This window comes from Ooceraea biroi, chromosome 11, assembly GCF_003672135.1.
Source record: "Ooceraea biroi isolate clonal line C1 chromosome 11, Obir_v5.4, whole genome shotgun sequence".
NCBI lineage: Eukaryota > Metazoa > Arthropoda > Insecta > Hymenoptera > Formicidae > Ooceraea > Ooceraea biroi.
The window spans coordinates 6,486,054-6,512,926 of NC_039516.1; the positions used below are offsets into that span (position 1 = coordinate 6,486,054).

The following is a 26,873-nucleotide window of genomic DNA, read 5'->3' on the forward strand; positions in this document are numbered from 1 at the left end:
GAAGAAATTAGGGGCCAATTCGAGGGGGGGAATGAGCAGTCTCTCCTCTTCGTGGAACTTTTATTCGAACGAGTACGTTGCACCAGCGGCGCGAGGCACGAGGGGAGAAACCCGCTCGTGAAATCCGCCCGTCTCTCGACAGCATCGCTCCGATTTCTGCGGGATTTTCGCGGAGGAGTCGCGACAGCCGTGCAATCTCAAGCCACGGCGCGAGATGCTTCTATAAAAATCACAGAGATCAAAGTCGATCACGCTCGCCCCCTAACTCGGCGCGCGGAGGCTTTTTCCTGTTGCGTTATTTTCCCTGTGCATACCGTGCTCGTCGTTTTGCTTCTTTTAAAGACCAGCGGTGATTATACGTTGAAATCTTCATAGCAGGATGTAGTTAAAGAAGAAATTACTTGGCCCGTTGAAACTTTATTTATTTACAAAAATATCGCGTGCTTAATATAATTAAATAATATAATAATATAATATAATATAATATAATATAAATAATATAATAATAGTACAATTAAATGATTAGTATTTTCTACGAATAAAAATTCGAGGTGTGACTTGGACAAAAAATAAAGTTTTCGTATCAAATTTTTCGTTAATGAAGTGACGCATTTTCCATTATGTGCGGTTGTCGCCTCTACAATTAATACCTATCCACCGTGAATACGGAAATTGCGGATGCAGAAGAGGACCAAAGGTCAAAGGAAGAGGCGCGCGGCTGTCCTCCTGCTGCAGGATCGGGTACCCGGACACAAATTAACACACAAAGGGCCGGCGGTTATAAATACGCGTACGGTGCGGGCTAGATTGCATAAATTGCCTGCGAAAGAGGAAGAACAAAAACGCAGAGGCCACACGGCCGCGCAATCTGAATTCAAAGCAGCCAATGTCCCAGGCGAAACGCCTGGCGCACTGCCTTTGAGTATAATGGCTCATCCCGCGGCGGGACTTGTTACTTTAGCGCGCTGCTGCTGGACTCGTAACCGAGTTCAGGTTGCCTCGTCAGCGAACGTTAAATTGGCAATCCTCTCGCGACTCCTCTCGCATCTCGAAAACGCGAGATAGACATCTTCCTTCGAATGCTAATTTCTTTCGTCTCGTTCGCCAGAATTTCTTTGTAACGTGTCCAGGAAGTGTAAAATTCTTTTAAGAGAAAAACTTCACCAGAACTTCGGCAATTAGCTCTGCAATTTTAGCAATTAGTAAAAATGTGATCACATCTTGTGTGTCAAGGCGCGATGATAGATACTGATGATGGAATCGTTGGACGGAAACCGTGTTTTCTTTGCCGCAAGGAATGTGATACAGTTCGTTGCACATGATCTCGGTTAAATTATAACTATTTCGAAATCGAAATAAGTCGCTGCGAATTCGAGCAAGATTGTACTTTGGCATGAGATAAGCTGTCCGTGATGCCGCAAATGAGACTCGCTCGGAGTGATGTACTGCACCTATACCTCGCGTTCCTTACGTAAACAGCAGTATGTGCCGAGACGAAATTATCGTGGAATTTAGTCCTGCGTGTGTCTCTCGCTAACCCAGTACCATCGTGGTCGTTAGCATCTGCTTCCACGTTTCACAGTTCCTTTTGCTTTCTAGCGGGTTCTGCTTTGGCCCTCGCGTTTGTTCCCCCCGTTCCGTTTTATTTCGTCTCCGCGAGCTGCGGGATCGTCTCGGGATTGAAATAATGTTTCCTGGTTTCGCAACGCGGTGCGTTTTCGCCTGGTGCATCTGGTCGACGAGAAACCTGCCGTGAATTAGGGCACTGTTTATTCTTTTTACCGCTTTGTATGTATTTTTACCGTTTAAGGTGCAAATAAAACAAGGAATACTGCAAACGAGCATAAACGAGGCGCACGAATATTCCGTCTGTGATTCTTATTTTTTTCACGATCGGATCCACAACGGATCCACAACGGTACCACCCTCTCGTTTCTGTTTCAGCGTCTGAATTTTTCACGTTTGTACAATCGTGCACGCGCGCGGCTTACTACATATCGTGCATGATTTCCAGGATCGATAACGGGGATACCGATCAGGAATGCTCGTTAAGAGTCTGTCGCGATTGAGGTGCATCGGTAAGAGATTCTAGGATGTTTGCGTGCAGTTTGTACCCGCGATTATAATAACTCGTGGCGGAGGGTGAATCGGAATCGGCGCGTTCCGCTCGCTATCGCTCGCGTATCGTACTCATAATAATTCGCGCTAATTAGCGATTCTGTTCTGTCGAATTAGATTAGGTCGCTCGATCGCTACGAGTAAGCGATGGAGAACAAGTCTGCTTTGGGTGAGCTCTACGATCGCCGCGGTCTCCTAATAACACGACCGCGCAAGCTCTTAACAATATGTCGTAATAATATCGTTGCTCTTTATGGACAATCGACTTTACTCCGCAATGTCGCAATTGTGACCGCGTTCTACGAATTACCAGGATATCTGGCGGAGAGAAACCTTGATCAGCGCGCTCGAATGGGGACGTGACTTTCGAAAATTCGAAGAGTTTCGTATTCTTCGGAGGGCTCAGAACTTCCCGAAATTTCATTCAGCGTTTCCGCAGGCCGGAACGGAGAACACCGCGGGGGACTTAATATTCTATTTACCATATTCCATTTCCGAGTTTCAATTACGTTTTCCTTTGAAACGGAAGATTGATTAAGGCTTTGGGCGGGACGAAACTCCAGCTCGTTGAGCGAAACAGAGCGGTGGAAATTCAGACTGGAACGAAGTGCATTAGACAGCACGAAGGGGAGGATAAGAGACGCGGAGAAGATAGATGCTAACGACCAGAGCGGCGCTAGCCGCTACCGATAGATACGCTGGACCAAACACCGCTTCGAGAGGCAGCTTCTTTTCTCTCTTCCTTTCCCCTTTCTCTTTCTACATCTCCTTCTTATCTTCTCCTCCTCTCTCGCGTTCTCCCTTTCTCTCTTTCTTTTTCTTTTGGGCGAGCACACGTGCATAGTTGCGCACGTGCATAGTTGTCCCATGTAGCTGGTGGCACGGCAGGTTACGACTTCGTGGCTCGTGGCTGATCGCGCTTACGCGAATTCCCACCATGTTTCGCATTTCTGGGAGCTTCCGTTGTTGTTTCGCCTCGGTAATGCGTGCCGAGATGGCTAATTTCTTAACAAACACTCCACCCCCAAGTTACGCGCGAAATCCAGTTTTACCAGACCGCAATTAATGACGACAATGGTACTTCTGGATGCGATTCGCACTTATGATTCCATTCTCCCTTTTTTGTGGAAATTGTAGTACAATTGTCCATTGATCTGGCAGCTCGTTATTCATGCGAAAGCTGCGTGCGAGTATACGCAAGTGATGAATGCTCCGTAACATTTGCTGGATCTGGCTATGTATCATATTCTAGTATTTCCAAACGTTTGCACAGTCAACATAATAAATTTCGCGACGGGCGTTCTTTACGAGCGCAATAAAACGCGCGACGGGAATATCGTATCAATCAGTATTGGACTATTGCTTTTTTGCAATATGAGTACTTGAATTTCAGTACTTTGCTTAGCGTACGTGGATGTACAGTGAAGTGCGTCTCAAATTCATTGTCAATTCATTATCGAACTCCCATACGTCGGTTGCGGGCTCGTGTTAATTGCAAAGTTTCCGGATGCCGTGAGATATGGGAACCACGCGCCGCCACAGGCATTCGCGCCATCCATAGAATGCAGATTTGCGCGGTGCATTCCTGGGAGGCGATTATTCCGACGAGGCATCGAAGTACAGCCTTTGCCACTTTGATTCTCGCTTCGGCTATTTCTCGCTCCGCGATCGCATCGCGTTTATGAATCCTTCGCGCTAACTTAACGGGTGGGCGAGAATCGACACATCCGCAAACATAATATCGGATAATGTTTTGTAATTATTGTAAAATTTGTCAGCTCAGAAACTGTTAAGCATTATAATTTTACTTGTACACAGTCTCTCGTAAAGAATCTCTGCAAGATTAATTATGCCAAACTATTTCATGAAATAAAACAGGTAAAGATCTTTATTTCGTTAGGAATAAAGTTGTCGAAGTTATGGTGGTAATTAATATTCGACACGTGATGTTGTCATTTCGATCCATGGATGTGACCAAAGGCCACCCAAAGGCGTCATCGGCTTTACGATCATCTCACTAACGCGTTCCTTACACGCCTGCTTTACGACGACGGGACGAGCCGGCAAATAAATCAACGCGACTGGAATCCTAAGCGCGGCGCTAAGGCGTTAAAGAGTTCCGGAAGACACCAGATTCCTTCCACAATCCCATAAATATTATTCCTTCGTAAATTCGCTCCTACGACCGCTAACCACGTTGACCTCAATTTTCGGGGTCTCACCCTGTTGGCTGATCCTACAAATTGCTGTCATGTACCGATCGCATGCCGTCGATTTCCCTCGAACGTGTCGCAAGAAAACACATAAAATGCGAAATGCATTTATCGGAGACCATAACGACTGATCGAAATATTGCAATATGGCTAATGGAATTTGTGACACTCAGGCAGGGATAAGCCAGGACTGACGCTGGAGAGGTCTATGAATAACAGACAGCTTCCGCGGTACATCATGCTTCGGATACAATCGCGTTGCATTTATTGAAGACTTCCGAGACGGAGAGAGATATTGCGTCCTATATAGATAACTTGATAACTTTCGCAAACACACAAGTACAGAAACTACCCGATCGGTATCGAGCTGTAAATATCTTTGAATGTTGGAAGCTTTCGTAATATCCTGTTTCGACAAATGCCAATTCTGTTTTGTCGTGACAAAACTCCATTATCTCCATCCAAGAACCATCTCAGCTTTACATCGCCATTTGTATATCGCCAAACGTTTGAATATAATATTTTCGGGAGAACGTGCAATAGGTTTCTTTGGAAACTTTCTATTATTCACGCAAGTCACACAAGTCAATGATGCAATCTATTAAATTCTAACAGAATTATCGATCAAGATAAAATCTCTCAGAGTGTGTTTTCGGGACACCGAGTGGGTAGAAGTTGGGCATCTACGAAATAGAAAGGCCGGTCTACGTAAGCCCGCATAAGACACGTTTACGTCGGCGGGGGTGATCCAATAATACGGCAGCTTTGGGTATAAATAAAGCCTGCGAGCCCGGAGATCGCGAGAGAAGTTGTCTCATCGTTTCCTCGCCTCTGTCATCCTCCCGGCACCTCCACCACCTCCTCGTGCAACGGCTTATCTCTCTTGTCTACTTCTTCACGATCTTCGATCTTCTAGTTCCACTCTGCTTGATCGCGTCTTTTCTTTTCTTTTCACCTCGCGTCCTCCGCTTGGACGGGAACGTGACATCTCCTTTTTCTCTTCTTTTCCGAAATAGAGACCGCCGTTCCTCCCCGTCCGTGTGATTTTTCGGAGATGAGAGACGTAAACATCTCGGTCGCCATGGAACGCTCCATTCCCCAAATAGCGGTCCACTTTATCATCGCAGTTGCGGAACTCTCTGGACGCGACATTGTAGTGCTTCTACGTGGACCATTTCGAGATCATCCGTTATTTCCGTCATACCGGGGTGTCTTCTAAAAGCGGACGATTCCAGGGAAATTTAATCTAGTATATGCGCAGGAAAAAACCAATGCATAAGATCGCAATTTATAGTTGAAGTTTCAGGAATACAAAATTAATTTAATGGTTTCATGATGACTGAGCTATCGGTAATTTTTCAAGGCAATACTGGACTCCGACTGCAACGCAAGTCGCAAAAGATTGATCAACATTGCTCAATTCCATTCGATTCTACGTTGACTCGCGCTGACGGCCGGCCTATCGCCACGAGAATACTAATTGGAATCTGCCGACGAATTTATCGGCGACCAGTTGAATTTTTCAGTGGCGCGTTTCCCGCCATTGTTCCCCAGTACGAGACACGCGCAGCTGGGCGGAGAGTGCACGCCTGTGCACTTACGTCAAAGAGCGGGGAACGACTGCGAAGGCACAAGCGTGAATATCGGCGTGACGAATGCTCGATGGCGTCCGCTTGACGTTCATCATACTTTGATACTCCCTCATTAAGCCATATTTATATTTAATTGACATTCCCGCGCGTTATTTCTTATTTGCATGCAACGTCACGCATACAAAGACATTGTAAACTTACAAAAGGCCGCATTAAACTCGATATGAATGCATTTGTATTCTCGAATCCGATAATCCGAACTATACTAGGATATAAATGATAAATGACAATAAAAACTTTAAAGAAGAGAGAATTTGTTGTATTCAAACAAATATGTTTAATTCCAGAAAAAAACGGAAATGCACATAAATATATGTAAAGTATTAGAATAAAAAAAACGAACCATATTAAATAGATTTAATGAAAGAAACAGAGAATCAAAGAAAACAAAAAATGTAGCGATACTGCATATGTCATTTTGCCTCTACATATCTTTCATTCTAATATAATTTAATATTCTAACATGATTTATATAATATTCTAATATAATTAATCGAAATTAATTATTGCTTACATGTATTTCAATATCATAATATGTATTATTGAATATATTATAACAAATAGAATTTTATTTTCGATAACGAGCAGATTACATTCTCGAACGACGAACATGATATCATTAACACCACAAGCGTATCGCGCGTCCGGCTATATTGATCATCGTGACGATATCAGTTCAATCAACTAATTAATTAGTAATTACCAATTAACAAACGATACTGATAATTTAAAACGCATTTGAAATTTGCGCGACAAATAGAGCAGAAATCAGAACCGCCGCCGGCAAATCGCAAACAATCCGCGCAGGTGCGCATAATCTTCTCCATCGCGACGAGAGGCGCATATAACTTTCATATTAATCAGCCCGCTAGTTAATTCCGCTAATAGGATAATCAGTGTGCGAGGGGGGCAATCGACGCGATTCGCTTGATTTTCACGTCGAAGTAGCGCCTACGTTCCCATCAAGCTGTTCCAGCAGCGGCCATGGGGCCCGCAGTGGCTACGGTAGCCGGGAGGAACGGCGTTTAATGCGTCGATCGTGCGATACGCATACAAACTCACGCATGCACGCACATACGCACGCACTTATAAGTGACTTATAGAGCGACCGCTCTCCGTGTATATTAGCGTTCTATGTAAGCTTAACGCGGCATCAGCACGCTCCGCCTACCGGCTACGCCTTCTTCTAATCGATGTGCACACTTGTCTCTTTCGCAATGTTCCCCTCGGAAAAGACAGGAGCCCGGATTTCCATTCTTTTTTCCCCATGCTTCCGCGACGCGCACTTCGCATTTCGCACACGATGCATCGTGAATTTTCTGCGCACTTGGCAAGATGTGTCTTTACTCATGTCATCGTCGTCATCGAGTGTATCATCTTTTAAGATGTTACAATATGTCGAGATTTTCGTTTTTTTTTGGCATAGAAGGGAAAGTAGGAGTCGCTAAAGATAATTTCTGGATACACGCGTCAATTCGTGGATGTTTCACGAAAATTCTTTGCGCCCTTGTTTATTCGTACTTGCATACGCGCATTGGAGGATGTCTTTTTTAGTGATTTCTTAAACATTTTTTGGAGATAAGGGAACATTGAAATAATTCTGGCAAATCTTGCAACGGCCTCAGGTGGTACACGATCCTTCTCATGCTTCAGATTTAACATGAAATACGGACCTCCGGATCAAGCGATCATCGCGTGCGATGGGCGTGAAAAGAATTCGAGGAGTCAGCTAGGAACGATCGGTCCAGCCGACATCTCGTCGTATCAGAGACAGAGACAGAGACAGAGAGAGAGAAAGAGAGAAAGCGAGATGTACCTCCAAGTCGACCGTCTGGTGCTCGTAAATTCCGGTCGAAATTCTTAAATATCACGATTCCCACTCTCTATTTCTCGTCGCCCTTCCTCCCATCCTCCCTCCATCCGAGGAGAAACCAGTATTTTTAATCGCGCGCGCGTTTCCTCGTCCCGCGACCCACGCACGGAGCGTTGCACCACACGCGAGCGAGCGAAGAGCACACGCAAGGCGAGAAGGGCCCCAGGATGAGAGTGGCGCGCGCGCGTACACGCGTGTGGCACGCGCGCGGGTGCCTCCTAAAAACGGGGTTAACAACACCGAAATCTATTTATTTAGCGAGATAAATCACCGGGAGCTTTACGACGGGGCATATATTACGCAAATCGAGACGCTATATCAATCGCCGAGAGTACCCGCTCGATTTTTTCCCCTTTCGCGCTTTTCCCACATCGGCCGCCTTCTGCGGTCGGATCTCCCTCTTCTTTCCTCTTTCGATCGTCCAGATTGTTGCTTTTTTCTGTCTCTGTTGAGTGAACTAAAAGTCGTAAGGATGCAACCACGAGGAGCTTACGTCACTTGCGTAGATAAATTATTAGTTTGCATTCGTTCATCCGAAAAGCAAAAATCTACTTAGAAAATCTTGTTAGAAGACAACTATAGGTGATATACACATTGTTACTTTAGACAAATTAGATATTGTGACAGTTTGATGCATTCCGCAGATTGAAACGTTTCGACGCAAATGCGATCGTCGTGTAACATATTCTTCATCTCATCCTCTATTTTTTTAAATCTTTTTAGTTTTCTTTCTTGATACCACACTTCTGTTTCCGACGATTCGCTTCGTAGCTCGTTCTTCTCGAAACATGACTACGATGCACGAGGTGTCGAATGGTCGTCTGGCGCGTTCTGTGCTTGTAAAAGCACAGTTCGCCGTTACTCTCGATGTTTCGACGATAATCCTCATCCTCGTGCATTTCACACGTACTATACACGTGCGTTCACAGTGCGTATTTTTGAGAGATCGAAAATGATATCGGGAATAATCAGAGAAGATAAACAGTACCTAACACGCTTATATTAAATAAATAATGGCACTTGTTCTCATAATCTGAGACCATTCATACGATCGATCACTTTGATCCCTTTTACTTTGAGTAACGGAGAATCTCGATGATATCATCTTTATAATGCTAGAATGTTGCGAAGATTAATAAGGATTATGTTTATTACTGCGATTATGACCGTGTGTCACTTTAGATTCAGACGGCAAATCAGCCAGCAGAAACAAACCGATAAGAGTCGAGAGGGAAACGCTCGTTACCCGTGTTACGGTAATTGCTACGCGTGTAAACCGGCTGACAGTCGGTATTGGCATTGTTTCAAGCGGTACCATTTCGACTATCGTGCTGGTAAATCGACGTTTTTGCCCGATAAACACCTGCCATCGTTCGAAGCGACAAACGCGGCTCCTTGTCGGCGAAAGTCGGCCCTGAGGCATATTAATTAGCAATTGCGAGGAATGAATCGTCCGCGAACGCTTCTCTGTATCGCATCGCTGGCTCGCAGCGTAACGTTTTTGCCTCGCACGGTTTCGCAAGGATTATTAAGGAACAAGCGCGCGAGTGTGCGCGATCGGCAGAGTCAATCGCACGGTCATCATTATCCCTTAAAAGGCAGGATAGCCACAAATACGGGGCGTTACATTTCAAAATGCGCCGTATCGCAAATATTAGTAAACAGATAATACGCACAAAAGTATTTAACTCAACGTTCTCATATCGCGTTCTCACGATCGCATCGACCTCTCTCCAGATGAACCCTTGACAACCCTTAAAAACAATTTAAAGACTTAAATACTCTTATCTGCAGATCGAATTTGAATCATTCCTCAGATAAATCACAAGATAAAAAAATCCCGCGTATTAAAAATCGCTGTTGCAAGGATGTTAGTCTTCGGGACCAACAAATCTTGTCTTGCCGAGTTTTGCAGCAAAAGAGATGACTACAACAGAGAGAGAGAGAGAGAGAGAAGAAACTGCAAGGATCTCGCGCGTCAGGATTCTGAACGCTGTCTTCGCCGTTCATTCCCCATGCCGTTCGTCGGGGAAGGCGATATGCAATGGGGCACCCACCCACGTGCCCGCGCGTGGATACTGCGCGGCTCGCTCGCCCCTCCAGGTGAAACTGTTTCCTGTGTCGCAAGCCGCATCTCTCATTCCTGAAGGGTCTCTTGCCACTCTCTTTCTCTCGTCGACTTCCCCTCGCAGCTCTGACGTGCACGCGAGCGCGCGCGCCGTCTTCTTTCTCTCTTACGACGTGGTAATATATCTGGCTGGCGTGGGCGGCCCACGTGGGCTTGACAGCTAAGCCCACGGGAAACTGGTTACACCCACAACCACGCTCCGAAAACTTTACGTCGTGGAGAGAAGAGCCACACGCCAGGTAGGGCATACGCACTTTGCTCGGGCACTTCGTCAGCGTGCCGGCTTGCCCGCTCTTTGCTAGACGGAAGCGGACACGTGGTGTTATCCTCTGATAACGTCACATCGTCTTAATTCGTGTGGGGTCGGTCATTTCGATTCGTTCATAGCGATCGCTTTGAGTATTCGACGTTTAAAGATGCATGTGTGTATGTATGTGTGAGAGAGAGAATTATGATAATGGTAATAATGTTTAAAAAATAATACTTTTTAATTCTTCGATTGTGAACAATTGCACGACATGAGCGTTGCTTATTTTCGTTACCTCTCGGCAGCTACGGTTACATGCGACTGCCACGATACGATACGACTGATTGAATTGGTCCCAATAAATATAATGGCATTGTGATTTATGTTAATGGGTTACGTGGTAAAGCAACGTCGATTCTGTCCTTTATTATTTCCCTTCATGTCAGAAAAGAGATTGCCACGAACGGAAACCCTAAAAACAGCGACGAAACGATAACTGCTGCTACTAGTCACGTCCTGGTCCCGTTTGCTTCGTCATGTATCCCTTTATTCGCGACACGAAGAACGAGATTCCCGCCTAAAACGAGGATCGAACAGTCCGCTCGTCTCCGCGCAGTTTCCCACGAAAAAGCGGCAGCTCCACGGCGAGAAAAGCGATGGCGAGCGGAGACCTCGTTTCCGCGGAAAGCGACGCGTTACAGGCGGAAAAACGGCGTCGAGCCGAGCTCGTCTAGCGTGTCTAATAAACACGAGCGTGCTTCACGGTCCTCGTGTGCATTACCCGTGTGCTACGCTTTTTCTGCCCGTGAGCGCACACGCTTCGCGGACAATTATCCGCTTTATCCGCTCGCGCGCGCGAGCTCCGAGGAGGTCTGAATTCGCGCTCGCTCGCGAGCGCACAGACGCAAATCGTTCCAGAAATGGAGTTGGTTTCGCCGCTTCGAGAGATACAATCGTACACGTATTGTACGTGCGTGCGTGTATACGCGAGCGCACATATCGTACGGCCGGCCGTACGCGAGGAAAAACGCCATAACTCCGCGTCGTATATGGCGGCAATGCACAGGTGCATGCCACCGTGCATCCATCCACTTCTCCGCTCTCTCCCCGCGTGATCGTTACCACCCTTGTCCCCTCCCCCTGTTCGTCCCTTCGTCCCTCGATCAGACGTGCGTGCAGAATGTCAATTGTTTCTCCGCCTCTCTGCGTGCCTCGCCGTCTCTCTCGCTCTCACGATATCAAACACGCTTATTCCCTTCTCCCGGTCCTCCCCCTCGTCGTCCTTCTGCCACTACCTCGCGTCACCGCGACGATTCCGTCGCTTTCCCCTCGTGCTGAAAACTCGATTGCGATACCTGGATCATAGGTATCGGGGGTACCGTGCCCTTCTCCCTTCTCTCCTGCCGTTCTCCAGCGCGTCGGTTTTTCTGTTTCTCTTTCTCTCGTGCGGAGGGAGAGAGACCTGGTTGCGCGAATCCTCGTTTGTACGTATCGGACACTTCTTCTGCGTCTCCGTGTTATCTGACTTTTTGCTGCCGCCGCTTCGGCCACTCAAAGACGCGAGCGGCACACAAGCGCACGATAAAAAATAATTAGTATGTATGTTGGCGGTGCATTTCTAGAAATAGACCGGCCGCATAATCGCGCGCGCCGATTCCGAGACCGCTTTGGAAACCTGAAATCGACTTCGGGCGCAACGTACATCGCCGTGAGGGCCTATGCGCGAAGAAACCCATACGAATCGTATATATCGCCGATCGCCTCGCCTCGAAGAACGTTCCTTAAAGATGAGCTCGAGAAATCGGGCGAACCGCGAGCGAATGATATTTGATTTCGATCAATTGATTCGAATTGAATTGTCATTTATTATTAATACTGACGATTGGACATGTAAATGTTCATTTAACTTTGCTTAATTTAATTTAATTCATACTAATTCTTATGGCAGCGTTGGTCGAAGCAATTACAGAGTACAGCAATGTAGACCGCCAACGTTACACGGTTTAGCAATTAGAACCACGTTCTTTACTCACTCCACTGTTTCAACTCTTAAAAGATATAATTTTCCTTTATTAAAAATAAAGAATGGAATTTGCACAAACAATATTTATTCATAAATTTAAATTTAATTTACAGGCCATTTTATGAATGACGACTATAATCGCTGTTAGTAGCGAAAGGGCTAATGTTTATAAAAGTTTAGACATATTTCGCAGTTTAGTTTTCTTATCTATCCCGATTGTGATTTTCTAGTTCCCTGTTTCCCTAGGTGGATCTTGATCGGATCCTGGCCAATCTTGATAAATGAAATGGTACCACCGGTGGGATGACACGCCTCATCGAGCAACGAGGTGTAACGCGAGAGCCACCGAAAGACACGCGCGCACGAGCGGTGAGAGTTGAATTTATGAATGAACGAGCGAAGGGCGAGCGTGGGCGAGCCCACGCGCTTTATCATAATCGGGACCTCCGGCCTAGTCACGCCTGCCATAACTGCCCAGGCATAGAGCAAGGTTGCTCGTGAAATCGAACGTGTTCGCTCGCCTATTTGACTACGATTACGCGGTTGCGTGCGCGTCGCGGATGAATGAAACCGCGCGGCCGTTCCTTCATTCATGCGCCCGCGCGATTTCGAAAGAGCCCTTTCACGCCTCCGAGGGATCCCCTCGTTGCCGCGAACGTCGACGAGTTTACCGTCGAACTTGGGTAACTATGAAGTTTCAACAACTTTTATTTGCTCTCGTCCGGTTGCCCGATGACGTGACGATTCAATGATTAATTAAGTTCCATCATCAATAATATTGTATTATTCATTTTTATATAAATGCTAGCACAATATTTTCCTTAGTTTTCCTTTAGTCGGATATATTATATTATAATCTTGTTTCTCTACTTGAATATGTAAAAATTTAATTACATGCAAGATTGATACGGAAATAAATCAGTTTCCATTACCGCTTCACGTTCGAGAAACAGGATTCGATTTATTTCTCTCGACGGGAAAATTAACTGCGGAGAGTTAAGTTTTCAACGCTCGCATCGCGCGATTCCCTCGCACTGACGGATCGAACAAGACGGACAAGCATTATCCTGAGGCGCAGAAGGAACCTCCCTTCGTTCCTTCGCTTCTCTCCTTCGTCAGTCCGTCAGTCAGTCTGTCACCTTAACACGAATACGCCACAGGGATGAATAATCCATGGGGCTGCGAACGCGCCGAGAAAGAGAGACAATGTATGCGTCCCACACAGGAATTTCAGGTGTTTCAACTAACGAGCGATTTGCATGAAACAACGAGGACGTACGCGCGCGACGTAGGGGGAAAGGATGAGGGAGGACGAACCAGTTTCGAGCCGCGTCGATGCACATTCGTAACTCCGTAATGCGTGTAAGTCGACGGACTCACGCATAAGTGTCCTGTCCTCTCCTCTTCCTGATTTCTTTTTTGGAAATTGCAATGCGGATATATCGGGAAAACTCTGGCAAGTGAAACGTATAACAGACAAGATTCCATTGACAACGATGATGGCAATAACTTCGCTGATAGCAGCCGATTATTCTCTCAGCTATATTATATTATTTTTATATTATTAGTAAGTTTTTATAATAATAATATTGTGCGATAATTAGAATAGTTATCAAACTCGAAAATTTGTAACTGAAAATGTAACTGAAAAATCGTCGCATTCGTGAATTTTTCAAATGTCGCTCGATCCCGCTGATATTTTTATCGATCGAATTTCACGAAACGCGTTCATCGCGCGCAATTACATCGAGCGAGCAGTGACAGGTGAACGCACGACTCAACGCGGAAAGTAATAACGAAGATCGGAAAGCGGGCGCAGGGGTGAAGGGGATCCCGACACACTCGGGGTTACATAAATTGCGCGAAACGTTCTGTCATTATGTTTCATTCTCGCTTGAGCTGCCCTCGCCTTGCCTGCCCTTATGCAACGCGCGCTATGAATTATTGCGCAAGAGGGGAGGAAAAATAATTAACCACTTTAATAACGGCTCTTAAAATTCCACGCGGAACGAGGCGAATTGTCGAGCGGATAACGAGCCCGTTCGAAACACCGTGCGTGTTTATTTAAAAGCTTCCATGGGGTACCATTCGCTTTTATTTTCCCGTGAGTGTGTTCTCAGTTACATGTGTCCCCGTAGAAGTAGGGAAAAAAAAGAATGAGAAAGATAAAAAATGATACTTCTAGACGCATCGCTGCGGCGACAGCACGGGACCAACCACTCGCGCGCTAAACACTGACCAAACGCTCGCGCGACGTGATGTTGCATTAAGATAAAAATTGTGTCGTTCATTACCTTTATCTCGTTTGATGCGTCTGCAAATGGCGCACATGCGTCGACCGCAGTGCTGCCTCTCGGGCTTCTGCTCGGTGTCCAAGGTGACCATGGTGCGCGACGTTGTACGTGGTGCACTCTCGATAAATTATAATTCCGTCTTATCATATACGACGGCGGAATGTACGGTTACTGCGCTTAACGCCTCACGCGCTGCCCGTGCGAGTCATTTCGGGCATCCTCGTCCCACATTTCGCCGCGGAACATTTTTCACCGGAGGAAACGAGACGGGGTGACGACGACGATGATGGCGCGCGCGCGCGCGCGCGCACAGAGCACACAAGATTCCTTTCACAGACGAGGTCTATTGCGCGATGCCTATCGCAGGACTCGCGGATTGTCAATGGACGGCGATCGTCTCGACGTGGCTGGCGAGAAGCGATTACTCTCAATCCACCCCTCGGAACGATGATCGATGCTCCCGCGTTTGTCGGTTCCTGCAAGTCGACCGAGATTCGTGGCGGCTAAGTGTCGAGCACGACGAGAGGACCATTTGGCTCATCCACGCTCGGCACTTAATGCGCATTGCGAGTGTCGTAAAATGCTCCACGGAGCGATCCTCGGACAATCCTCGAATTTCTCGAATAAGTTTTCGTTCTTAATTACTTAATTAATTTTGATTACTGTTGGGGCGGCGCCGAGTTGTCGCTCCGAGCTCGTTGCAACGACTCGCAATGCGCCCGCCAACAAGATGTCGAGATCTATCTTCTCCGTCGATCGCGAGCCTCTGTGAAATCGTGTGTGTTTCCGTGTCGGGGACACGGAACACTGTGTCACTAACAATCGGAATTTATGTGGTGGTTTAGTTAGCACTTAATTAATCTCGCACATTTAAACAATCGTGACACCCTCCGCCTTGTGACGTAACGCTTTCACTTGTGTTCTCGCGCTTACGCCGTGTAGCTCCGAATTTCACAGGCGCGTTTTCTTCCAGACGACAGATTTAAGCGCGCGGGACTGATTTCACGTGTTTGATTCATTAATCGTCGCTTATAATGCGTCACAAGTCGCGCACGCGAACCGCAAGGTTGACGTGGCGCGCGATATATATATTTATGTTTTTATTAGTTAGATCATTTGACATTTGCATAACTTGCGATTCAGGGAAACGCATTATGATAATGCGAGCACAAGCCTCGCTGACACGTTTAACGAGCGTTTAATGGACAGCCCGCGGACACGTGGCGTGCACAAGTTGCACGCGAGATATTGTCAGGCGGAATACGAACGACACGTCGCGCGCGTTTGTTAACTCCTCGGATCGTTTGTACCGAGAGAGCGGTCCGCCTTGTGCGATTGTATGAATCACATCTGAGAGATTTGCATCCGCGGGTGCGAATAAGCGGGTTAAAAAAAATCGTTAACGCATGCCGGAAATGTACGTTATTAATCGGATCGTTATTAATCGACATCAACATGCACTAGGATGTTCTGATCATAATTATCGACCATTATTTATGATTAAATGAGTTTATTATCGTCGATTGTGAGATCGATCTTGGGAGAAGGTTCCTAAGTCTCAACTGATCTCAAAGTTCGAGCAAAGTTAACGAGGAAATCCCTATAATCTGATACAAGTACAAGTAATCTGGATACCGTTCAACCCTCCCGGACCAAATGCACTTTTCCTCGCGAGGATTAATGCCGGGCGTGGTGAACATTCAATTCACCGTTGTATTTTTCATCCGGTACGTCATCTTAGCACGCCCTAGGCGAGCCTCCTCGCACCTCGAGTCACGAGCGGTCACGGCTAATTAAGCCCGATTCAATTTAATTAATCCCCTCGATAATCCCTTCCCGTCCCAGGCCAGCCCTCGACTTCGTGGTAGCCCCCCTGGGGCAATTAGCGCGGAGGAATCGTGGCCAGTCGTACGGCCTAATCGTATCGAATTAATGGAATCGAGGCGACGACGAAGCCATGCCGCCGACTCTCGTACTCTCGTCGGTCGGCGCGCGTGGGCGAGGATCCATTCCGCCGTCGTAAATTACGGTAAAATTACCGGCAACGTGAAAAGAGCCGAGCGGACGGGCGGGAGAACGGGCGTACGGCCGAGCGTCGCGTAACTTTCGAAAACGTGAGAGGAGCCCAGCGTTCGTTCGGTCCGCTGCACGGCTGGCTCCTCATTGAGAAAAATCGGGAGAGGTGAAAGCGAGACAAAAAATATTTCACCTCCGGTGAATAAGTTTTTGAATATTTTCGGCCGACGCCGCGCGCGAAACGGCCGTACGTTGCCGGTTTAAATACCGCGCCGGTCCTCGATAAGTGAAACCACCAAAGGTTCTCTTTACCTTCGGCACCAATCGATGGTAGAATCGTGGAATCGTGGAATCGCCGCACATTCCGATTGCCGCGCATGTATCGAATTTTCGCGTGTAATTCGCGATCAACAAATTGATATCGGGCCACGCGCGAAATTATTAAGCGATTAACGCCGGCCCCGAGAGTGACCGAGGTGTCCGAAGTGAAACTTAATTTGCCACTGGATGCGCACGAACGGCGATCGTCGTCTCGCCGTTTAACGACTTAGCGTAATCGAGAAGTCACAAAAACACTTGCGGAGAGGATCGGCATGTCGCAGTGAAAGTTGACAAAACGAAGTCGGATCCGCCGGTGCGGACTTGCCTGGCTTGGCACCCACGCATCGGCATTTAATTAATGCCGAAATTATTAAGGACGGCTCCGCACTGTCCGCACACTAAATAACCGCCCACGCAACCCGTGCACCGTTATTTCCACTATATTCGATCATTATGTAAAATTCTCCTTAATTGCGGTATCAGTAATTAATCCGAACGAGCGCTCAGGAAAGTCGGAATATTCAGCGAGAAAGGTCGCGCACGAGGAATCGATTTCCTATGTAATAAACGATATATCTTTCGATGTGGGAACAACATTCTAATTGGAAGATGGAAGATCGCTCAACGCCTCGGCCTTAGAAATCGGGTTGTCCTTGAAAAATTCGTCAATTAATTCGTCAAGTTGCAAATCAATAATGATTAATCTTCTCCGTTTTCTCACGAAAATGGAACGAAAGATAGTGACAATGCTAACCCATTCCCTTGCGCTCTTACGTATTACTTTATAGTCGGTGAAATCGCGTGCACGATAATGTTATTGAATTAACTCATTCCACGGTGAAATTATACCATTATAATCAAGTTTATCGGGCTATCTTTACCTTAGCCGAGTGGTATACGCTGTGCAATTAGCGTAATTACTATTATAACGCGCTCGTTGCCGCCGGCCGTTAATGTTACACTCCCGCGGATCGGTCCACGAAATTATTTCATCTCCATTTTCAGCCTACTTTTATTACGCTTATGATTATTAGTAGGGACAGACGGACGAACGGGCGAACGGAGACGCAGAACGAGAAGAGGAGAAGAACGAAGGAACGGAAGAAGCGATGCACCGAGATCGAGCCCGATCGAGCATTGATTAATTCGCGGAGCTTTTCTGCCATTTATAACGCCTCGCCTAATTAACCGTGGCCAGGTTAATAGCGTAATTTGTCACCTTAATGACATATCAAGTTACGAAATTAACGTGGCAGATCTAGATGATCTCGGAGGAGCGTAGCTGCTGCTGCGGCATACCTCGTTTAACCCTGTGTGCACTCTATTATTTTTCATTTTTATGCCGTCGCCGGATATTTAGTCGGATATTAGCGAAAGAAAAACGAACATATCAGACAGGTCGTCAGATATTATCTCTTTCCACTTTTGCGTTAAGAAGATTCGAAGGAAACTAAAACAATTTATACACGTATATGAATTATAAAGTGTAATAAGGACTACGTATATGTACAAATAAGAAGGAAAAAGTAAAAAATAACACATAATAAAGATATCAATATAAATAAATGCAATATAAAAGATGCACATAATTTAATAATGTAATAATAAATTGATAAAAAGAATATGATAGAATATAACAAGAAAACAAACAAAATAAATGAGTGATTATAATGAAAGTTGAGACTTGCAATTTTCATTATTGCGCTTTAAATTGATAAAACAACTCTAAACAATATACATAATAATCAGCGTTAAATCGTCAATCTTAACGTTGTCCACACACATTAATTTCAATCGCAATCGAAGGCGGCTCTGAGCGCTGCGACAGTCACTAATTTACGAGACGCTTTTATTGTATGACGAGTTTCCGATAAACAAGCAGCTGTGGTATGTTTGTGTGGCCCCATGAAGAGGGTTGCGAAAGAGAAATCGGGGAATGGACCCCCTGCACCGGAGAGAAATAGTCGGGCCCCTCCCACGAGGCGGCGGCCTCGACACGCATTTCCAAAGAGTCTTTTCGTCGTCACGAACCCATCAGCCCCCGGAGTACCGTCGATTCTTATCTGGTCGTGCCGATCTTCATGATCTTTCACTATACGGTCCCTCTCGTACGAATTTATTCCTGGCGAACGCAGACTCGGCCGTAGCCGAATCACGATTTGTGATACTTTAACTGCCCGATGTCGACTTTATATCGATACTGCGCGGTCGCGGCCGTAATATCTTTTTACGACAGGACGTTAATTGGCGATTAATACGTTTGGGAGTTTTCCGATAAACGGCGTAATGCTCCGAATTAATTAAGAGGCATTGCCGCGCGATACAGGAATTTAGCACGTTTTATTTACGGCGGTTTATCGAGGCGTCTCCCTCGACATTTCCTTTTCTCTCGTCCTTTCATTTTTTTTCAACAACTGACCGTAACTTGCGTAACAAGAATCAGATACAAGATACTTCTCAAAAGTAAACTTTCGATATCCAAGTTATGCATTTACCGATTTATTAATGGATCAATTGCTGCATTGGAATCGTTCATCCAAACTCTTCCGAGTTCTAACGGACACGGCACCTGGAAGCGAATTACCAGTGATGAAGAGAGAAATAAGTTCCTTCCAACGACCGGTAGCATCCTCTTAAGCAAGACTTACGACGTTAGAAATTGAGTAACGCGGATACAGATGATTATCGTTCCTCTGGTTATCGTTTATCTCTTTTACCGCCTCTCTGCCTGCTGACTAATGACGATCCGAGGAACGTTGTCGAAACATCGGATATGTCATCGCGCGCGCGAGTAATTAAATTCATTCGAGTTACGGTACGAGTAACGTTACAACGTAGGGGCGGAGTTTGACTTGCATTAGCGTGCATGTAAAGTTCCAATAAATAACTCGTAACGATCTAATCCGAAGCTGCGTACGACGAAATAAAATTTCGTTCGCGATGCAAATCGACCAAATTTATTCGAACAGCATCCAGGAAGTAATAACTTTAATCGTGCGGACTTACAATTTTTAATGTTAAAAACCCATTGAAATCGATCTGGAGCTCTACATATACTTATATCGACTCGATAATACGTCGTGCTTTACTTGTAATTACATTCATGGAGAACTGAGAGAAATTACGAATATGTCTGGTTATTTATCTGTTTACGTTTTAGTGTCTTCCAACTTTCTCAATAAACGATACCTTCTCCAAACTTGATGTTAAACTGTCGAGAGCCATGAAATATCAGCGACTTGTTAAGCCTCTCCAATTGCGCCCTAATTTATCCGATCGAGATAATATTTCTTGCTTTCCCCGATATTCTCGCTTCCTCCTCGAGCGACTGACAATCCTGGATGTGAAACTGGCACGATCATATCGCGACTATTAATTTACCGAAGGAAGAACACATGGTCATGGAGACTATTGAATCTGTCCATTATCCGAATGAGAGACCGTTAATACGCTCCGGTGCAGATCGAAAGACGAACCGCACGCTGAAGGGCCGAGCATATTGCGGCGAGGGAAGGCCCGAGTGACCAAATCGACCACAATCGGCAAGTGCGATCTCGCAGCGGAGAAACGTAGCGCGCCGGAGCGTCATGAGCCGTCGCGAACGAGCTCCGGCTTGCCGGACGTGTTTGCGAAACGAGGTAGATCGAATCCGAGGGATCGCGATTCAATTAATATCCGACGCCGCGGTCTGGCGCTTGATTTAATTATCAGATTCAGCCAGTGCCGATAGGAATCGCTTCATTAAGCGCGCACCCGTGTTTCCAGTCGGAATGCGACGACGCCTGAAGAGACGAAGAAAAAGAGAAAGAGGATTACGTCGTCTGTGGCACTGTCGCGCTTTCAATCAAACACCGTGTAATTATCGCGGTTCATTAGTCCATCGTTGGATCGCGGACAGACGAATCCAAGGCCCTATGCATCTTGGCCCGATTTTATCTGGCTCGTGTGGACCGTCAAGGTGCGTGACAACTGCAACCACCGTGCGTCTTCTTAACGCGCGCGAATTAAGATGTGGATGTGAATTAGACTTGGAACACGCGCGTCCTACTGCCGACATTTTTGACACAACGATCAGATGTGTCAAAAATGTGAAGAAAATATTTGTCGAATTAATGAACAGATTTATTCACGTTTCATCACTGCGCTATGCGTGTCTTTCTTACGATTTTGTTTTTGTAGCGCTGTCGCGATATACGATTTATCACGATTGAGATTTGTCGCGACTTTCGCGATAATTTTCGATTTTGGCGATACACGCAAGATTTTTCGTCACCTTTCGGATACAATTAAGCACACTTGACGCGTCTGACATCCGACGGCACGTTGCCATCGGTATTGTTTTCACAAGGACCGAAGCTGTCACGATCTTGGCAAGTTTAATCTACGAGTCGACACGCTCTCGCGCGAAACCCGACGCCACGCTCGATTTGCACCTCGCGATCTGCCAGGCGCCGATTTTTTTCATTCATAAAGAGACTGCAGCGAGATCACGATTTAGCCGCGCGTTCGCTGATGTCTTACTTATTCAAGAACATTGTATGTTGTTTGTTAATCCAAACATGCAACATTTATGTTCTTATCTTTATAGCCAGTATCGGCATCAATTCGTTGTTACATCAATGTGCTAACTATATTGGTGATTATCGTGATATGACAAGATTGTCGTGAATACAGTGTGGGTTATCGCGATGGATCCTGCCATGATCGGCATTGATCTTCATCGGGACTCGAGAGACATTGTTAAAGCGCGTTAACATCCGAGCGTGACGCGTTCACAGAGGCACGAGCGATCGACGATCTGAGCAGAATGCACACCATTCATTTTCATCCGTGAAGGTCGGCCGGAGCGTCGGTCGTCCCAACGCGAGGAAACCAGCGAGCCTCCGCGACTTCAGCGTCTCCGTGACGATGTCGCCGGTGACACGCTGACACACAACACCGATGCACATCCCACAACGGCGACACAATCGGCACTCACACTGCCCATCTCGCCATGGCGCGTGGATCAAGCACGACCAAGCAAGGCACTGCACTTCTCACGATCGAATTTTTCAGATTCTCTTCCCCGGTAGTTTACCGGAAGTTCACCCCTGCGCCGGTACCACAGAAAGTATCCCAACAACCCGGCCGACTAGTTCGCGGGTCGCGGGCCTTACGGCGGCACGCGGCGGCGCGTAAACATACTACACTGGGGGGTGCACGTGGCCCGCGGGAACGTCGGTTAGTAGAAACGTCGCGGGGGTGGCACCGCAGGACCCAGAGGCGTGATGATGTATCGCGCGCGCACGCCAGCCCAGACAACAGGGGGACAGGAAGAGTGAAAGAGAGAAGACAGTAGCACAGGGAGAGAGTGCGAAGAAGGGAGAGAAAGGGGAGAAAAAAGAATCGGAGAGAGAAAGAGAGGGAGGGAGAAAGCACCACACGCGCTTCCTGGGAGAGACAGTGCGATCTGTCGGTTCGGTCTCTCGGTTCGTCTCTGACTGGTGTCGTGTGCGCGGCTCACGAGAGAGCACAGCCCGTGTTGCGCGCTGCGTGCCGTTGCGGCCTGGGGGCCACGTGACACGGTCCCCTGCAGAGGAGGTAGGACCGCACACTCCGCGAGTAAGAGCGGCCGACCAGCCATGTGTGTTGTAGCCCGCGCGGGACTTGCACGCGTGATAGTGTGGGGCGCGCGTGTGGGCCGCAATGCACGGGTGTTGAAGGAGGAAGAGAAAAAGAGTGATGGAAAGAGGATGGGAGGAAGGGAGAGAGAAAGGAACACAGAAAAGGGGGAGAGGGAAGAACAACCTACAACAAGCGGGCAAGAAGAGAAGAGGAGCGACCAAGACAATGAGAAGAAAATTAGGCAGAGTGAGAGAAAAAATGCAAAAAAGGGCAGAGGGGGAGCAAGAACGAAGAGCGAGTGAGAAAGAGAGGCCCCGCAAAATGCGCTCGCATCCCATGCGCAAGAAGCGCAACGGCACATAGGCGGGCCGAGGGGGACTACCGCCGACCGTGGATCAGAGTGGTGGAGTCGTTCGTGAGAGAGGGACGAGGAGAGTGCCGTGGGGAAAGGAGTGGGGGCAGCGAGTGGGAGGACTGGGTCCGCGGGCCCCGCTTCGAGGATCGAGAGATAGTGGGGACTACCTCCCTCGATTTCTCGCTCCTTCATGACGCGGGGAAATAAGGGGCACAAGGGCGGAGGGGGTTTCCGAGGTGAGGAGGTAGGGCGGCCTACGACCCCGCTGGGCGCGTGCCCCGAGTCAGCTCGCATGGTCTACCGCGCACGATTGATAACGAGCCGTGGCTGCATGATGGTTTGCAGTCGCCAAGTTTTATTCAGACTGTTTGTACGACAGATAGGCGGTTCGATCGTGCAGATTATGCGTGCTTAACACTTTGAATGCGGAAAAGGTATCGGCATGTCGAAACGTTTAAATCGATCACGTAGCTATTATGACAGCCCGAGCTGTCACGTTTGCAATCATTGAAGAAAATTGCGCTATGAGTATGCATTCTTTGTCATATCTTATAATAGCTCATGATTATAAAACGAATCGATATTTTAAAACCCTCTTATGAATTCATATGCTTGCTTCTCTAGCACAATTGTGATCTTTTGTAAAGGAATAATCAATCTTTTATAGCTCTTAAATCATTTGTTTATTAATTTATAATAATTTTATTCATAGATTAAATTACATTACGCATGTTTGTATGTTTGTTTGTCAGAAATAATAATAAAGAGAATGTGTATAACAAATATCCGAGAAACACTTTGATCATTACTTCCCCCGAGAGAACCTTCCAAAAACAAATTACATAATAAAGCGTTATGCTGGTCAGCAGGTAGAAGGCGAGCAACCGCCGATACGCAGAAGCCAAGGGAAATGCATGACGACCATGCGTGGGTGTTTAACAGCGTTAAAAGCAAGAAGATAACGGTATATAAGATACAGTGGTACAACTACTAGATAAGATACGCTAGATATTAGTGCGACGAGAGACGTGTGGCGACGATTAATGTCGCGCGGAGAACGCGCACCGTGTGTACCACAAACCGGATTCCGTTGACCGTAAACCACGGTTGACGATGCTGCGACGACTCTGAGCGATCTGTTCCGAAATAATTCTTTTATAGTTTCGGTGACGCAACCGGAGACGCGGAACTAATGATCCTGCGGAAGATTTCGTGGAAGAGGCGAGTTAAAGGGAACCGGTCGGGCACGCGCCCTTAGTTATTCGTATGCGAGATGACTGCAGCGACTCGCTTGCGGGCAGCACGGGACGCTCCGGTACCAAGTTCGTACCTTCTCAGCGTGTATCCTTGTATTCTCATTATAATACGAAAAACACGTTCCTTGCGAACACGAGCCCAACAATATTACACATTTTAGGCTAAATGTTGTTTGTAATAAATATTTATTAAAGATATAAAAATTAAAATCTGCTATTTTTCTCTTGAAACTCAAATGAAAAATGAAAAATTGATACATGTCTTCACTTTTTTTGTATTACGGAAGATCTCTGAAGAAGTCAATAAATCTGTGAAAATAGATTTGTGGACACTTTCTCTTTCTTTCCTTCTTGCTTTCATTTTACATTAATGCGAAGGAAATATTAAACTCCGTGTCTTCGTCTTCGCCTTTGCTTGATTGGCGCGGGATAACGAAATTAAAAACATACCGGTGGAATTTTAAGTCGTTCGCGGCGTTATGGACTTTCCCGCGACGACAGCGGGGAGCTGCCACGAGACGAGAGCCAGGTTTTACTGTCAGAAGGATTTTACGAGAGTCGCCACGCCGGGGAGCGATGATGAAACGGGTCTACTGCACCGCGCGAGATGCCGTGTATTTATAGAAAGGTAGACGAAGATTGTACGCTAATAGTCGTATAAATAGTACCTCTTGCTAGAGTTTTTAACCGGAAGCACCAAGCCTCAGGTGCTTTAAAAGCGGTTCGAAAACGAGGCTCGTAAATATGAATGTCATCAGGCAACGCGAGAGCTCGTCGTGCGGTCACGATGTCATTTACTACGATGTAATTATTTGTCGGCGAAGGATGAAAAAGTTACACAGGGAGCAAAGTAAAAAAGTTACACACGGCACGTGACGCGATTGCTCGATGACCAAATGATTGGCCCCTCGAGGAAGTCGGAATTTCCGCGGACGCCGGATGGAACCTTAAACGCTCAGCTGTTTGGACGGAAGTGCGAAAAGCGAGAGTTCCAGGGATTCAACAGGAAGCTCTGTTGCGCAAAATGATCTTAAACCATCCGCTGATATCTTCAGGAGACATTTTCTAATTAATATAATAAATAAATCAGTTTTTAATTAGCAGCCTGATTATCTTTATATAAAGAGACTATCAGGCGAGAAGCTTTTTAAGTGATGACTGTGCTGTGCAGCAAGATCTCGGCGGAGAATCAAAGAAAACGCCGCGTATTTATCCGATTTCCACATGTTAGCGATGTAAACGGTGCCGATGAATGTAACCGCAACGAAAAGGTTAAATGCGTCGTGGTGCATAATGTGAGTAATGAAGACGAGTACTTAAATGATGAGCTTCGCTTTTGCATTCATTATCGTTCCTTTCGGCGGCTACTACTGGTGTATACTACCATACAATCAGAGGAAAAATCAATTACAAGAGTGGTCGAGAGAAATGTTTTCGTGCGCTAGGATTATCAGAGGATTATTAGAAAACTTCGATTCTCGTCATTGAAATCATTGCATGGAATCACTGTATGATAAAAAACGAAAATGCAGTACCTCGTGAATTTTCTCGCGAGATGCGATTGCTTGGCTATTTACAAACAGCCCAATAAGCATACTGTTGCGTTCAGAAAAATAGGCGTTCGATTGGCCGTGAACCAACCGGAAGCGATCGCCCACGCGATCGATTCGCCCATGATAACAGAGGGCCCGGGGGAGTGTAGGACCCTGCAGATACACGCGGATACATGTTGGCGATGCGCACATCGCCCCATGTTCGCGATCGGTCCCGAGTTCGCCCACCGATGTGTTTTGAAAGTCGGAAAGTCGATTTCGGAATTGCCTGACTGTTCCTGAACGGAGCGCCCACGCGGCGGATCGGTCTTGCGGGGCCCCGACGGTTGCCGAAACAACCGTCTCGCGTCGCCCACGTCCCGTTGGAGCCTACCGGCCCCGCGGGCGGAGGGCCACGCGTGACCATCGGCTCTGTGGGGGACGGCCATCCTCCCGGCCCCCGAACGGGGCCCTACATGTGGGACGTCCGCGTTTCCGAAATTATTGCGGCGCGTTGAATATTCATAAGGACGATCACGTCGCCGTCTAATTTCAATGGGTGACGCCGCTATCTCGCTCGTATTTTCGCAATAAAACGCTAGATTTTTATGTTCATCGAATCTTCGCGAACGCGTTATATACCAGAGCTATATATGGATTGGTCCCGTCTCCGAGACTCATCACGATTAAATATCCACCTCGCTTCTTAATTTCGATTGATTATCTCATCCGGCTCCACTCTTGCGCTGTGTATCGCCGGATAACACGCCGGATATTTCTTTTATCAAGAAATCTCCGCTGGTCATATAATGTATGCGCATCTGCCGATCGTGCGAGCGGCTTGATCGTCGTTCGCAAATCGTAAGACGCGCATCGGCTGAGCGCGACGATGCGCTGAATTAAGAAAATAGGACTTAAGGACTACAGGGGAGAGCCTGCTGGATTGACAAATCATCCGGATCGGACGCGTGTCGTATCTTTCCGTCGACGGATCTCACGGGGCTTCGGGGCCCCAAGTCTCTCCCCTCATCGACGTATCCCTCGCCCGTGACTAATGTCTAATGATCCGCGTCGCGCGTTCTCCTCACCTCTCCTCGTTTTGTTATCGCTCGTCCGTCGTAATCCGATGTCCGATGCGTTTCGATCTTTAAGTGCCTCTCGTCGAAACCACGAAGGTGCCACACGAAACACTCGCCAAAAAATCCCGCCCCGTCGTGGATCTCTCATCATGTCGGGATAAT

At 46.9% G+C, this 26,873-nt stretch overlaps 1 protein-coding gene and 1 pseudogene across 1 annotated transcript in view; both read right to left on the reverse strand.

Annotated features, from left to right (window-relative positions):
• Window positions 1-26,873, reverse strand: part of LOC105275910 (myocardin-related transcription factor B) — a 65,657-nt gene that overhangs the window by 13,063 nt on the left and 25,721 nt on the right. The window lies entirely within an intron of this gene.
• On the reverse strand, window positions 18,498-26,656 carry LOC113562921 (annotated as a pseudogene).